At 39.0% G+C, this 12,478-nt stretch overlaps 1 long non-coding RNA gene across 1 annotated transcript in view; it reads left to right on the forward strand.

Annotated features, from left to right (window-relative positions):
• The first annotated feature begins 297 nt into the window (after positions 1–297).
• The window catches only part of LOC150066625 (uncharacterized), a 109,167-nt gene continuing 96,986 nt past the window's right edge, over positions 298–12,478 (forward strand). Inside the window, exons 1-2 of the long non-coding RNA XR_016539217.1 lie at positions 298–425; positions 2,756–2,811. This is a non-coding gene — a long non-coding RNA (uncharacterized LOC150066625). The remainder of the gene's footprint in view (positions 426–2,755; positions 2,812–12,478) is intronic.

Raw genomic sequence — 12,478 nt, forward strand, 5'->3', positions numbered from 1 at the left:
TACCTCCCAATAAAGTATGATTAATAATCCCTGGGAAACAGGCATTTTCTAGGAGTAAACATTTTGGTACTAAATTACTAAAGGGGGAATTCTGCTTAGGGAAATCTATCATTAACTCAATTTTATAGTGGACGATGGCTATTCTTTGAATATAATGAATAGTGTTTTAAGGAAATTTCATTTATTTTTCCTGAGCAAGTTATCTCTAGCTCAGCTAAACAGTAGTGTTAGGAAGAAAAATGACTGTTAATGACTCTGAAATTTTTTTTCCACAATGACTTTAGTTGGGCATGATTCTGCATGCATGGAATTGTAAGATCAGAAGCCAGCCAAATGTGTTCAGGATCCAAGAGTGCACATGGAGAGGTTACAATGCAAACTTATGTGTCTGCTATGTATATGCATGCATGTGAAGACATTCTGAGGTAAGACTGGAAGCCAGAGATTGGGGAGGAACTAGGTCTACTCCTTTGCAACAAATCTCTTTGGAGAGCTAATCTGAGTTCCCTAAGAACTACCTTAAGTCCTTCAGAGTGTGACCTACCACTAGGCTCCACCTCTTAAAGATCCTACCACTTCTTAACATTGCCACACTAAGAGCCATTGTGCCAATACTGACTTCTGAGGGAAAACCCACATTACTCTATATCTGAACCATAGCATTAAAAAATATTCCAGATGATTCCATATTTATTTATTCATTTATCTATTTTTCTTGTTAATTAATTAAACATTTTTATTATAACAGAAGGGTTATACTTATGGAAGTCAGGAAATGAGTACATTTCTTTTTGAACAGTGTTATCCCACTCCCTTATTTTCTCCCAGTGGAGGATTCTATATTTAACCAATATTTTTCCCTCAATAGTAGCACTTCCACTGAAAAATACAATTTTGCTTTTTGAAATAAGTTCTGTATATCCTTGGTTACTCAATTGTTTTATCCACTCAGGAGAACAGATGCACTGTGGTTAATGGCTTTAGGGAAGGTTGAAGGTTACAAAGTTAATTAGTAGGGGGCTGGTTAGAAATTGAATTAATATTTTGACCCAGAATGCATCTTTTTTTTCCTGTCATTGTGAAAGTAAAGAGAGATCCTTGGGCATGATGAGAAGATAGAGTTGGCCAAGTACAAGTGTCTAAATAGACACATTAAAACCTCATCTGAAGCCAGTGGCTCACACCTATAATCTAGGCTTCTCAGAAGGCTGAGATCTGTGGATTGTGGTTCAGAGCTTGCCCATGCAGGAAAGTTCGTGAGATTCTTATCTCCAATCACCAAAATACTGGAAATGGAGGTGTGGCTCAGGTGGTAGAATGCCAGCTTTGAGCAAGAATGTTAAGGATCAGAGCCCAGGCCCTCTGTTCAAGCCTCAGTACTGACAACAACACACACACACACACACACACACACACACACACACACACACACACACACACACACACGCGCGCGCGCGCGGAATCCAACTGCATCTTGGTCAGAAATGTTATTTTCTTAGTAAAGTTTTCAACAGTGGTCACTTGAACGCCCAGGTACTGTGGCTCACTCCCCCTTAAGTGAAGAAGAAGAGGCAGATGTCCATGTGTGGGGCCATAAATCAATAGTATACATTGTTCTACATGAGGTCAATTTCCAAGACTGACAGAGAGACTACCATCTCCCATTATTGGCCACTTGGTGGAGCTGAAACTAGCTCCTGGTCATTTTGTGATTCTCACTCCTAAATTTTTGCCATATTTAAATATCTACCTTTCTCTGGAGACCTCAAACTATTACCACAGACAGTATTGCATTTCTCCTTACAATATCCTTTTGCATTCCACAGAGCCCAGGTGATTTATCAAAGTCAGTAGCTATGTCTCCTGTGCTCTGCCTTCTCCCAGCATAGGAGCTGGGGAGGGGCTTTTGCTGCCAGAGCTATACAACCAGAGGCATTTTAGGGAAGATGGCATGCAAAGTCTCTCCTTTTTTATGTATGACCTTAAATGAGTTTTTTATATTTTGCTCCCCTTTTCCCAAGCACAAATAATTGAAGTAATATTTTAAATTGTGTAAGTGCTGCATATTAGATGATTCCATTTTATCAATGTCTACACTAGAAAGCATGCTTACTTTGTGTTGCTGGATGATGTTGAGTTGGGTGGGCCAAAAGCAGCTGAAGGGCATTCTGAGCATTACTGCATGCAGCTTAAATACCACTGAGGCCCAGCCAAAAGTATATCTAGATTCCTTGGCTATATTGGCACTTGAGTCATGTCATAGGTGAAGTCAATGTATTCGGCACATTTTGTGAGTTGCTGCTCAATTCATTTTATTTTATTAATTTATTAATTGATTGATTGATTGATTGATGGGCAGTACTGGGGATTGAACTCAGAGCCTCATGCCTTCACTTGGCTTTTTTATACAGAAGGCTAAGGTTCTACTATTTGAGCCACACTTCAATGTCTAGCTTTCTTGCTGGCTAATTGAACATAAGTCTTACAGACTTTTCTGCCTGGGCTGGCTTCAAACCTTGGTCAGCACATCTCAGACTCCTGAGTGAGTTGTTGGGACGATAGGCATGAGCTATTGGTGCTTGGCTTAAATACAGATATATGTATGTGTTGGTCCTAAAGCCTGAATTCAGGACTTAATGCTGTCTCTGAGCTTTTGTGTTCAAGGCTAGTGCTCTACCAACTGAGCCACAGCTCCACTTCTGGCTTTTTGGTACTTCACTAGAGATAGGATTCTCACGAATTTTTTCTTTCCCAGGCTGGCTTTGAACCTCCGTCCTCATATCTCAGTCTCCTGAGTAGCTAGAAACACAGGTATGAGTCAAAAATGCCCAGGACAATTTGTTTTTAATATAGAAACCTTGGCTGCATGTTTTGTTAAGCTAAATGGATCTTTCCAATTTTTCATTCTAAGTAGAAACACCAATGAAATTGGACATATACTTGTATTTCTGAGTTTCAGATACAAACTCAGTGCATGTGGATGAAAGTAAGCAGATTTAAGACCAAGAATATATTTTGAAAAATGTAAATGTAACTACAAAGACAGGAGGCTTCATTTTTTAAATTAATTTTATTGTCAAGGTGATATACAGATTGGTTACAATTACATTCATAAGATAGTGAGTATATTTCTGGTATATAATACACAAGAGGATTCTATGCTTCCATCAGAAAGAATGACATCGCTTCATCCATAAGGAAATGGAAAGACTTGTGGGAAAAATCATGCTAAGTGAAGTAAGCCAGATCCAAAAAAACCCACAGAGACATGAGACTTTAGATGAGTTATTCCCCGGCAGTGCTGTGGGGTGTGAGGGCCTGGGGAACACACCAGTAGAAAGTCAGTTGGAACACAACTGTCATTCTAACCTCCTGTGCTAGTGTTCATTCCTCAGATTCCAGGGCATTTTCAAATGAAACCTGACTTCATTGCCATAGAAACAATGGCATTGGCTTGAGTACCATCATGTCATGCTTAAGAGCAGGACTTAGGCAGCCAGAAATGCTAGGGCTTAGCTATAGCTTTATGTGGTCCCCAAGCTACCTGTCTTTGGGAAAAATTCCCTCAACTCTGTGCCTTGTTTTCCTCATCCAAAACCTGGTGATAGTATTAGCATGTACCTTTAGACTCACACGAGGCTTAAGCAATTTATAGTCTGTTGCTACAAATTGATTGTAGGTTTTGATTCCTACATACTCCTGTAAGATATTGCATTGAGAGATATGGCAGATGTATACTCTTTGTCCTTGATTAATATAATACATGCTAAGTGATATAGTCTCCTTTTGGTTCCAGTCTGAATGCTTGAGCATGGATTCATTATATTGTTCTGTCACCCTGTAATGCAGCTGGTTTTCACTATTCTGTTATTTACCCTGCTGTCCATGTAGCCTTTATTTTGAGGCTGGGCAGTGTGGGATGTGTCTGGCAATTTAATGGTGTGAATTATTATTAACTGAAGGTATTTGTGACTACCAGCAGCTGGAGAGAGCTGGGAGTCCACACAAGAGCCCTGTTTTAAATCTAATTTGTTATCTGGTTTTATATTCATGGTTTGCTTTAATATATTCTGGTTCTGAATTCCAAAGGATCATTATCTTCAAAGTAAATAAAGCACGTATAAGCCACCCGCTTTTTTTAAAAATACAAGATGAATCATTTTTTCTAAACCTTTCCCTCTACATTTTCTCAGACTGTCATCATTAATTTTTGCTATTTCCAGAGCACAGTTGCAATCTAGTGATACATCAAACTTCTCCATGGTTGCCTATAACATTTTAATGTTGTCTTTCAAATTGGACGAAATCATCCTTTTGTTAAAATTTCAGATGGGACTCAGAAATCTACTTTTTTCTACTTCCTTTTCTCAAACTGCTTTCATATTTCTAAGCTACTGGGAAAAGCCTATATTTCCTAAGGAACAATGTCCACTACTTCTACTTATTAGCTATTCATGAGTTTAAAATGCATTATGCATTTATTTATCTCTTTAAAGTTTATCTTCTCTCTCTGGGATTTTTTTTTCCTCCAAACTAATTTCTTTAAAACCGAATCCAAATGCATGAAGCGTGATTAAATATCACTTTTTTAGGAGAGCTTGACCTCTTGGTGTTTTTATTACTCATTGGTGTGTGTAAGGAGCTCATAGATTTTTAAAATCTGTGCAATCTCCTCTAAACCAAATACTTCCACTTTGTGTTCAAAATTACAATGGTAACTTTCCCTAATGCTAACAGTATAATACACGAAGAAGAAGAAATACGCAATTTGTTAAAGGTGGCTCCAACTGTTTTACTGCCTTCCAATCCAAGATAATTGCATACAAAGAAATTCATTTAAATTATTGGCATTAATTCACTAACTAGAACTTTAAATAATAATTTCATGAAAGAGAAAATTCAATGAAGTCCCAGAAATAAACAAGATTTAACAAGTTCTTAGAACTTTTCCTACATTATTATAAATCAAAAACACATTTGTGCAATTTGGGCCGCAATTTTCTTTCTGTAGCGTGTAGAATGAAAATATGTATAAAGTAGTTTTTATTAAAACAGCTATAAAGACTCCTTCCATTCTTGTTTTTGTTCTTTTATATGGCCCATTTGTAAACTGAAACCTGATCATAACACATTAATTCCACAGTTATGACACTTAATTTATTCAACAAATATTTAAGTACCTACTATGCTAGGCTAGGTTCCAGAGGCTAAGATTTAGTGTTGAATGAGTCCTAATTTCTGCCCTTTGGTGGGAGAGGGAGGGAGGGAGCGAGGGAGGGAGGGAGGGAGGGAGCGAGGGAGGGAGGGAGGGAGAGAGAGAGATAGAGAGAGAGAGAGAGAGAGAGAGAGAGAGAGAGAGAGAGAGAGAGAGAGAGAGAGAGAGAGAGAGAGAGAGAGAGAGAGAGAGTCAAACAACAAATCAATCCATAAAATACTCCCAGCAGGAGTATTTTAGAAGTCCAGTGATGGAGAATGAAGTGGCAGACTGGGGAAAAGTTTACAGTAGGAGGCTTCTCAAGAGAGTCATGAGAAAACCCAGCCGTCTGGGAAATGAGTGTTCCAAGCCCAGTATTTGGAGGACTAAGGTAAGCTGACTTTGCAACATGGCAGATGCCACCTCAGGAAGTATAGTAGATGCACACCCATTGCTAGGAGTCTGGGTTTTCTTCTGTTTTGGAAACACATTGGGAGTTTTGAATTTTGTCTTTTAAGATGACTCTGGCTTTTAGATGGAAAGTAGAATTGAGAGAATGAGAAAGAATGAGACGGTCCCCAGAGAACAGACTCATGATGGGAACTTTCAGTAGTTTCATTTATATGAAGAATATGGTTTGTGAAGCTGTACTCTAAATTAATTTTGCTTCTTGTAGTTTTTCCATCTTAGGCTTTTGAGTATTAGATTTTCCATCTTAGGCTTTTGAGTATTAGATGAGGTGCTCCTTTCCAGTTTCTCTCCTCCTCCTTCTCTCTCTCTCTCTCTCTCTCTCTCTCTCTCTCTCTCTCTCTCTCTCTCTCTCTCTCTCTCTCTCTCTCTCTCTCTCTCTCTCCCTCTCCCTCTCCCTCTCCCTCTCCCTCTCCCTCTCCATCTCTCTCTCTCTCTTTTGCCAGTCCTGAGCTTAAGCCCAGGGCCTGAGCACTGTCCTTGGATTTTCTCAAGGCTAGAACTCTACCACTTGAGCCTGAGCATCACTTCTGGATTTTTTTCTATGTATGTGGTACCGAGGAATCGAACATGGGTCTTCGTGCATGCTAGGCAAACATTCAACCACTAGGCCAAACTCCCGGCCCCTCTCTCTCTCTCTCTTTTTTTTTTTTGAATCCAATAAAATATCCCAGTGGCATACCCCACTCCTGGAACAATGAAAGTTTTTTGCTTTCCTATGATTGCAGTGGATGTATGGTGAGAGTACAGAAGCAGCTGAGGGTAGGATAGCAGGAACCAGATTCTGACAGAGTGTCTGGGTGGCTAACAACAGGGGGATGGAGAAAAATCAGAGCCCCTCCATACATAGAGTTTCTGTGATTGGGAATGTGGCTTTAGCTTCTGGTCTTTGTTCCCTAGCTTTACTGATAGCTAGTAGGAAGTGTTTGAGATCTGGTCTTCCTTCTTTCTAGTCTCCAAATAAGGGCAACTTAGCCTTTGAGTGATCTCAGAGTTATCTTGATCTTATAGTGGGCAGAAAGTGATTCACAATCATGTCTGCTTTCCTGCTAGTTTTGCCTTTATCATGTGCTTCAGTTTTCAAAAAGGGAGCTCTCTTCCACTTAGCTTGCAGGTTCTTTTGGGGGCAGAAATGACGCTTTGATTCATTTTGGAATCTCACAGTCTCTGCATAGTTTTTTAGTATATAAACATGCCACTCTCTTGGATAGACCACCAACCTTCAGTGCCTACTGCTGTTGCTAAAGTAAGAGTTGGTTCCATTCTTACATCTCAGTCCTTTCATGATCATTCTTTTCTTTGAGATTCAAGATTCACGTGTCTCCCCCTGGCAGAATCAGAGCAACCACTGGGTTGATCAATATTCCTAAATATCTGACAATTCAATTTTTCTATTCTTTCTTCTTCCTCCTTCCTTGGGCAGCTGATTTCCTTGTCTCTACTCACATCAGGATATTACAGTCACCCAGTGGGCTCTGTGATTCTCGTGGCTGCTTAGGTCTGCAAACACCTACGCTGACCAGGGTCAGCCCAGCCTCTGGGCTGATAAGTCCATTCTAATGAGGCACAGTCCAAAATAGTAAGCTCAGTAATAAGGTCACAACTTTTGAATGGATATTTCTGTGCTAACTCCAAAATGAAGAAACTCTGTAAATGAACAAATTTTCTTCAGCTACATCCATTGTCCAAGATTGGTGAGGCAGATTTATTCTCAACATTAACAGATCTTTTCAAATGGAGGTATCACAATTCACAAGTGAGCTCTGTTCTATGACTCAGATGGTTTCTGCTAAAAGGAATTTCATATGAAGAAATTCCAAGGCTGATTTTCAGTACAGGCCAATGCAGGCAATTTCAAGATACATTCGTGCTTGAGAGTAGAAGAGTGTAGGAAATAAGGACAAGTCAGAGAGTCATCTGAGAAAATATTTAACCCATTGAACAGAAATGGAAGGATTGCCCAGGGAATGAAGAAATTTTGCCAGACCCAGGGAAAATCAAGCATCTGTTTCAGCATCCAGAAGAAGTTCTGATTGGACCCAGTAAGCTTGTAGAATGGTTGAGGCCTAGAGGCTCTTGAGTTCATACTGCTGTAAGGTGTGTGGCCAAGGACAAGCTGGCAAATGTCTTTGTGCCTCAGTTTCCTGGATAATAAAATTGGGATGGTAATAGTACCTCACTGATAAAATTGTTAGGATATTAAAGCAGTCAATAGCTGAAGTTGTTTAGGCACAGAAAAGTGCCCAGCAAATGTTATCTCTAAGGCTGTTCTGCCAAGAGTGAGGAATGTCTGGCTATCTATGGCATGCAAAAACATTTGGTCTATGACAGGACAGACATTTATGCTTCTCATCAGCTACCAGTGGCCCTTGGCTTGTATTGACAACTATGTGCAGTCCATGAATATAAGTATTCAAATAGCCCATGGCAGGAACAGCTTCCCCAATCCCTGTAGTGTGTTGTGATATGTTACCAGGAATGTGTTATCGGGAGAAATACTGGGAGGACTCCTCAGTCAGCCTCTCCCCTTTCCTTATTTGAATACTCCCTAATCAATGTTATCAAAGTAAAGTTTTACTAAGATGCCTCTGGTCATTTCACTTCTAACTGAAAACCTTTCAGTAGTCCATAACTCAGTGTTCAAGTTCTAATTCTTTATCACGTAACCCTGTTATTTAAAGGAATATGTACTTGTTTTCACATTCTTAATTCATTTAGTGCTTATTTGCCTGTTTAGACCTTCTACAATTTAGTAGAGAATAGCTTTTTTTGGTTCCATCTCTTGCTTAATACTGTACCAGCTGTGTGGTGGGTACTCAGTACCAATTGGTTGAGCTAATCCACAAAGTATACAGAAGACTTTGAATGAATGTAAAGTGAGTACAAGAGACAAGTGCAATGGACATTTGCCTTATGGTTGTGTCATGCACAATTTTATTTTTTGCTAGTTCTGGAGCTTGAACTCAGGGCCTGAACACTGTCTTTGTACTTTTTCAAGGCTAATATTCTTGAACAACAGCACCACTTTCAGCTTTTCTGTATGTGTATGTGTTACTGAGGAATCAAACCCAGGGCTTTGTGTGTGCTAAGCAAATATTCTACCACCAGGTCACTCCCTTGGCCCCTCATGCATAGTTTTGATAAAGACTTTTATTTAGAGTCTCTTGAAATGTCACATAATAGGGGCAAGTGGAGAGAAAAGACCAAGAGCTATCAGAGGTAAGAATAATTACGGAAACAAATTTAACTTTTAAAAACGATCACAACTTTAGTTGACAATTAGTTGCTATGATTTTTGAGAAGTTTTTTTTTAATACCAATACTATTCTATCAATGACACTTTATAGTCAGTGCATTTTCTATTACATTTTATACATTTTAAAGCTTAAAATTCTGAATTATTTTCTTTCAATCATATATCCAGCATAAATAGTTGTGTGGGGGGGGAGAAATGAAATTGCATTATTTTTCTTACCTCAGGGAGGAACCCATACTCTCTTCCGAGGTACTCTATTTGTCTTTTAATTAATGTTAGTTTTTTTTGCCACATGTCCATTTATTTAATGAAGATGTTCTCAGTTGTGTTTTGTATGAGTGTATGTATGTGAACTGCTGGGAGAGATGAGAAAAGTCCTGGTTTCTTCTCTGAATTGGCACTATTTATAAACTCTACTGCTTAGAAATGATACAGTTGTTTCTTTCTCCTTTAATTTCTGGGAGAAAGAGCTGATTCCATGTGCTATGGCTATGATCCTTTGGACACAGATTTGCTGAAATCCAAAATTTTGTAAATTTGGATAGGAGAAATTAAGTGCTCTTAGAAAAACCCTGAAGTACATAATGTATGGCTTGGATCCTCAATAAATGATGCTGAAATCCATCCGTTCAGGGTTATAGCTGTCTCTAGACTCCTCCTAGGGCCTCTGACTCTTCATTACTTCAGGTGGTGCCAAGCTGAATTATCTATGCCCTTGCTAATATGGTAGTTTCTTGCTTAACTATATGTTGGAGGTCCTGAAATTTCTTTCTTCTCTAATTCCCTAATCTTAGCACGTAGTTGAAGTCAATTATTTGACAAGCACTCATAAGAGTCAGTGGGCCTTGTCGGAGGAATATTGAGGGGCAAAGCACTTTAAGGAAGAGAACTTGAGCGGGTGGAACTGTGCTCCAGTTGGCCAGCACAGATTAACACCAGGCAAGCACAGTACTTGGTGTGGTCAAGAAATCTTCTGTGGGGCCGGGAGCATGGCCTAGTGGTACAGTGCTTTCCTAGCATGCATGAAGCCCTGGGTTCAATTCCTCAGTACCACATACACAGAAAAAGCCAGAAGTGGTGCTGTGGCTCAAATGGTAGAGCAGTAGCTTTGAGAAAGCCCAAGGATAGTGCCCAGGCCCTGAGTTCAAGCCCCAGGACTGGCAAAAAAAAAAGACAAAGAAAAGAACTCTTCTGTGGAAATTGTAGGTACTGATCACTGGTGGGAATCACTTTAGCCCCATCCTCTGCTCAAAGAGGCAGCATTATTAGGTCTGGGTCAGGGGCCAGCAACACAGGGTTCTGCAGCAAGTGTTTATACTTGGGAAATGAACACAGATATTTTCTGAGATCCTTGGACCACAGACATCTGCATGTGGGAATCTTGGCAGCTGGGAAATTGAGAGAAAGGTGAGTCATGTTTGGATGGCCTGCCCTAGAGGCCTTTGCAAGAAATGGCTATACTGTATGTCTGTGCATCTTTTGAGTCTTTTGTTAAGGGTTTTATTTCCTGGTTCCTTAGATAAGAGAGACAGTGTCAGGTGGCACTGTGTAGAACCTTGGTACTGAGAGCCATCTCAGGATATCTCTAAATGAGAAATAAATAACGGGAAAGAAAATATTCAAGCTGCCTAAAGTACCGACATTCTCTCTCTTTCTCTTTTACATGTTAAAATTCAGCATAAAGTTTTCTTTAAAAATGGTGTCACTGTTAGAACTTTAAAAAATATTGTACAGTAGTTTATTGCTATCATGGGAAACGAAGGTCTTTCCAGGTAGTTTATTTCATGAAATGTATTATTATATACTGACATGAAATACACACATCCACAAATAGTATTTTTTTCCATATTATGTTTTGATGCAGTTTTTTTCTGGGGTCATATCAAGGACAGTGTAGATAAATAGTTAAGACTATAAACTCTAAGTCCAGGATTCCAGGCTCACATATTCCATATTACTGACCAAGGTGTTAATGTGTCTTGCTTACCACTTCTCTACTTACCACATTAGGACAGTAGTAAAACAGTAATGCATGAAAAGTGCTTAGTATTGTGTCTGGCACATAGTTATCACCATGCGTTCACTTTTGTTGGATATGCATTACTATTTATTCCTCACAATTCCCTGAAATGCTAACAAATACCTTTGGAGGAGAACATAAAAAAACAAAAACAGGAACTCAGGAAAAGATAGCAACTTGCCTAAATTTTCTCATTAATGAAGCTTCTGGGATCTAAACTTTGTCTGTCTGAATCTACATCCTTTACAGCACATCAGACAGTTTTCCAATGATGTCAAAGAATAAGTAAATGCAGAGCCATCCATATTAATCAATATTATGTTAATATTTTTATTCTTTCTCCCTTGGTCTGACTTTCCAAATCCTCTTTCCACTGGTATTCTGATTACATTATTTTATACATCTCTTCCTCTTAGCTGCTTCATCCTGTCATGTCTTTAGGAAATTGGCAGGGAATAATTTTTTGTGTGAATAAACTTGATAAATCATACACCATGGGCCATCATATCACGCAGACAGTACCCAGAAGAAGCTAATATTAAAGAAAAGCAGTATAGTTTTAATGTATTTACTACATCTATTGAGCAATATCTTGTGAATTCATTTCATGGTTTTGTATTCTTTGATGAATATTTGTTCTTTAAAAACTAGTCAATTTTCATTCCCCTTTTCTGTGATGTTTCTCCTTGGGAAGTTGGTCATTAACCATCAGATGATAGATGCCTATGATAACAGTGTTCCTCTTTCTGAGGCTTCCTTGGAACAATCTCAGAGTTTCTGTTTTGCAGACCTGAACTAATTTTCTTCTTCTGACTCTTTATCTTGTCAGTCAATGGAGAGAGGCATTGGAAAGTTACCACTGAGCTGAAATGGAAGTTTGACCCACTGGCCTTACTACAAGAACTTTTCGTTTTGTTGCCTGGCAGAGGTCACATAATATTGGTCCATTGTAAATTTTTAGTGACTACTCACAAATTCCCATTTCATATTTGAAATCAATTTCCAGGGAATAATTTTTTAAATATTCAATTATTTCTATTAAGTAGTTATGCAAAGGAGCTTTAATTCCCAGAAGTCAGGCTATGAGTACAATGAATCTTGATCAAAGTCAACCCTTCTGTCGCGCTCCCTTATCATCCATCCCCTGTCCCATCTGTATCCTCAACTTATGTAGTTCATTTTTTATATAATGTACACTGATTATAATGATGGCATTTGCTCTCTCTTCCTCCCTCCATTTGTGTGCTCTCCTAACCTGTTTCCACTTCCTGGTGTTCATTTTGAGAAAGAGTATGTTAGCTTTTTGCTCATGTACGTGTACCATCCTTTAGTCAGTTTGTTTGTGAGTGTATTCCACATGCTTGCCTCTAGTCCAAGTAAGTGGTCTTGGAAGGGACAGTTCAAGTTGTGTCCCTGGATTCAGGTCCCACAGCAAGCATGTCAGATGTTACTAAGAAAAATAAACCCACTGTCATCTGTCTCCATTGTGCTAGATTTATCAGTAAAATTCCACAACTTATATAGAATGACAATATGGCAT

The sequence above is a fragment of the Megascapheus bottae genome, chromosome 2 (genome assembly GCF_031878675.1).
Source record: "Megascapheus bottae isolate mThoBot1 chromosome 2, mThoBot2.hap1, whole genome shotgun sequence".
Lineage (NCBI taxonomy): Eukaryota > Metazoa > Chordata > Mammalia > Rodentia > Geomyidae > Megascapheus > Megascapheus bottae.